Source organism: Triticum dicoccoides, chromosome 1B (assembly GCF_002162155.2).
Source record: "Triticum dicoccoides isolate Atlit2015 ecotype Zavitan chromosome 1B, WEW_v2.0, whole genome shotgun sequence".
Classification (NCBI taxonomy): Eukaryota; Viridiplantae; Streptophyta; class Magnoliopsida; order Poales; family Poaceae; genus Triticum; species Triticum dicoccoides.
Genome location: NC_041381.1, coordinates 666,975,584 through 666,980,094, shown reverse-complemented (window position 1 = coordinate 666,980,094; position 4,511 = coordinate 666,975,584).

Here is a 4,511-nt window from a genome sequence, read left to right as displayed (position 1 = left end):
AGATGATGACAATGATTCAGATGATTCAGATTTTGATCCTGGTGCCATAGTAGATAGTGATTATGACATGAATGATGGTGATGATGATCTATATGCAGACAATGTAGACATGGATGAACCTGAAGACAAACAAGTGAGAGGGAAACAGTCAGTTAAAGATAGTGCAAAAGAAAAGGATTCGGATAAAGGAAAAGATAAAGTTGGAGACAAAGGCAAAGAGAAGCAAGAGGATGAACTATATGAGTCTGAAGGTGATGATCTATGGCCACCAGATGAAGATGATGAAGAGTTGTACATGAAGTTCAAGTCATTTAGGGAAGAGGACCTACACTGTCCTAAATTTCATGTTGGCCAAGTTTTCCAAACAGTTGAGCTACTGAGGACAGCCATAAAAGAGTATTGCTGCAAGAATAGAGTGGATGTTAAGTTGCCTGTGAATGATAGAAAAATATTGAAGGCCAAATGTGATGATGACTGTACTTGGTATATGTGGGCCTCTTATGATAGTAGAACCAAGGCTTTATGGTCAAGAAGTATGTCAGTGAACACACCTGCACAAAGAAGTGGAAGATCAAGGCTTTCACTGCTCCATTCATTGCCCAAAAGTATTTGGAGAGCTTCAGAGCTGACCAGGATATGAACATGAGAAACTTCTCCAGGGTTGTGCAGAAGAAGTGGCACATGACCCCAACAAGGACCAAATTGCAGAGGGCTAGGAGGCTGGCTATGAAGATCATACATGGTGATGAGAAAGGGCAATACAAATTGCTGTGGGACTATGGCAATGAGATCAGAAGGAGTAACCCAGGCAGCTCTTTCTTTGTGGCACTTGATGAACAAGCAAGGTTCAATAAGGCGTATATGTGTCTGGATGCTTGCAAGAGAGGGTTCCTTCAGGGGTGTAGGCCTATCATATTTCTAGATGGGTGCCACATTAAGACAAGGTATAGAGGGCAGTTGCTATGTGCTGTAGGAATAGATCCAAACAATTGTATTTTTCCAATTGCAATAGCTATTGTTGAAGTGGAGGACAAACCCAACTAGTGTTGGTTCTTGGAGAGATTGAGATATGATCTGGCAATCATCAACACTGCCCCATGGTCAATTATGAGTGACAAACAGAAGGGACTAATCAATGCTATGGATGAGGTGTTTCCAGAATCAGAACATAGATTCTGTGTGAGGCACATGTGGCAGAACTTTCAGCAGCTACACAAAGGTGATGCACTAAAGAATCAGTTGTGGAAGATTGCTAGAAGCGCCACATCAACTAAATATGAGCAATATATGAATGAGATGAAGGAGTTGAGTATGGATGCATACACTTGGTTGCATGAACTGGAGCCACAAACATGGGTCAGAGCTTTTCAAAGTGATTTACCAAAGTGTGATATCCTGCTTAATAACATTTGTGAGGTCTTCAACAAGTATGAGAACTTCTTACTCATGTTCTTACTCATGTTCTTACTCATGTTCTTACTCATATTCTTAGATATATACTAGAGGCAAGGGAGCTTCCTGTGTTATCCATGTTAGAAAGGATCAAAGATCAATTGATGACAAGGCACTATACCAAACTGCAAGAGGCTGAGAAGATGACAGGAAACATCTGCCCCAAGATCAAGAAACAAGTGCAGAAACTGATAGAGTGGGCAAGTACATGCTATGTGCATGGGGCAGGAGATGGAGTATTTTAGGTTGGAGACAGAGGAACAGACTACATTGTGGACTGGCATAATAGTGAATGCAGCTGCAGGAGATGGGAGAAGAGTGGGGTCCCCTGTGTACATGCCATAGCTTGTGCAAGACATGAAAGAGTTGATCCTTTACAACTAGTGAATGGATGCTACTCAGTTGAGATGTTCAAGAAAGCCTACATAAACATCATATACCCTTGCAAAGACAGGACAGAGTGGGAGAAGATGAATGGCCCTCCACTTGAGCCCCCACTTTATGAAAAACAAGTAGGCAGACCTAGCACAAGCAGAAGGAAAGCCCCAGGAGAGGTGGTTTGCAGCAGTGGTGGAAAGAAATTGTCTAGGCATGGTGTGATCATCCATTGCAGTTACTGTGGTGAGGCAGATCATAACAAGAAGGGTTGCCCACACTTCAAGGCAGGGCTGCCTCCTCCACACATGCAAGCAAATCATGGGGAGCAAGCAAATCCAAATCAACAAGCAAATCCAACTCAAGAAGCCAATCCAAGCTAAGAAGCCAATCCAAATGAAGAAGCCAATCCAAATGAAGAAGCCAATCCAACTCAAGAAGCCAATCCTAGTCAACAAGCAAATGCCCAGGTCTTAATTTTATTTCCTGGTTACTCTTATGGGTTAACAGCAAGTGCATGCAGTCAAAAGTAGCTAACTTGGATAACTTACTGTTGTATTAACAGGAGGAGAACTCCACAGAAAACAATGTAGTTATTGAAGATCTTATGGTGGATCTCTTGATGCAGCAGGTAAGGCTCACTAGTGTCCAGTGGCATTCATTGATATTGTTTGTTTTAACAGGAGGAGAACTCCACAGAAAACAATGTAGTTATTCACAATGTTGTTTGTTTTAACTTCATGCAGAGGCCAGTTCAAAGAGTGGCGGAGGCAAGGCCTGTTCCAGAGTCCACATTCATCTCAGCTGTACAAGTTTTGATGAACCAATCACAGTCAAGCTCTAGCATAAACACCATTCAGCAAGGAGAGTTAGCTAAGAAGTTGCTAGCATTGAAGAGGCAGAGGGACAAGGAAGTGGAGGACAAAAAACAAGCTCTGCTTGCATCAAGGAGAGAAGAACAGCAGAAGAAAGCAGAAGATATTGCAAGGAAAAGGCATGAGCAAGCTGAGAAGAAGGCATTAGTTGCAGCAAGGAAGAGGCAGGCAGCAGCTCAAGAAAGGGAGAAGAGGAGAGAAGAAGCTGAACTAAATAAGAAGGCAGCACAAGAGACAAAGAAGATAATTGCAGAGACAATGAAGGCCATTTCAGCTGAGAACAAAGCAAAACAGGAAGCTAAAAAGAAGGCTGAGAAGGAAGCAGTAGCTGCAAAGAAACTTGCAGAGAGGCAGGCTGCTGCTGCACAGAGAGAGGCTGATAGACAAGCTGCTGTTGCACAAAGAGAGGCTGATAGACAAGCTGCTGCTGCAGAGAGAGAAGCAGAAAGACTAGCTGCTGCTGCAGAAAGAGAAGCTGCAAAGAAGGAGGAGATGAGAAGAAAAGATGTTGTTGCTGGTAAGAGAAAGGTTCAGGAAGACCAAGTGTTGCCTAACAAAGCCAAGAGAACATCTATGTTTGATGTTTTCAGGTGATCATACCAATGCTGGGCTTTTGTGACACTCAGGATGTACTCTTCTATCTTTATGTCAAACTTGCAATGTTGTCTTTTGGTCACTCAGGATGTAACATTTGATCCATACTGATGTCAGTTTGTGAGTTTGGAACAAATGTTGATCATGAATTACACTTTCTTGGTCATCATTGTGCAATGAGCTTCTTTGAACAACACTAGTTTTAGCAACTTAATATTTGCTGATGAGTACACTTTCTTGGTCATGTCATCATCAAGCACAACAACCACACTCTACCCAGCAATATTGAATGTTAACTCACAGCCATCATTTAACTTTCAAATGAACAGCAATCAGTTAAGACAAAAGTTAACACAAGTCACAAATCATTACCAGCTTCCTTTCAAAGCCACTACATCATCCCCAAAAAGAGGTTTGACCAAACCATTACATACTGACGAAAAGAGTTTTGCAACCTACATAACAACTACATTACATCCTGACCAAGCCTGAGTCACATTATTTCTTCAGAAGGGAGATACCAAACATGACACACAGCAATAAGAATGATCCCATCATTGCCTTCAAAACCAGAAGCATCTCTCTACCTAAACATAAAAGAGCATCTGCCTGCTGCTTGGTCATGGGACTGCCTGAAGGCCTCCTGTCATATATCCCAGCTGCAATGCCTGCAAGCCTAGCCCTTTCTTCCCTTTCTCGAAGGAGCTGTTCCCTCCTATCCTCTGCAGCGCCAATTGCATCCACTGCTTCATTCCCATTGAGGAAACGATGCTCAACAAGATACACAATATACTCCAACTCCCAGTGCCAGAAACCACAAGGACCCTAGGTACACCACGAAAAAGAAAAACTTAAGCACACCAACAGATCCAACAAAAACACAACATGAGGATGAAGATCTTACATTGATGCACTTGTAGAACACCCAACCCTCATGCTTGTCTGTGTTCGACAGGTAGAACTTCACCCGCGTGCGGCAATGAGGGCATCGGATGAGAGGGACCTCCACAGCCCGGCCGCCGAGAGATGACATCGCCGAGCTCACGGACATGGCGGCCGCGGCGGCGGCGGTGGGCAACTAACGTGGCGGCGGCGGCGGCTGGAGACGGGGAGGGCGAAAGAGAGCAGGGGAGCTAGGGATTTGGAGAAGGGGAGGGGAACAGAGAGCGGGTGGAGAAGGGGAGGGGATAAAAGGGGCGGTGTACGAGCCATATG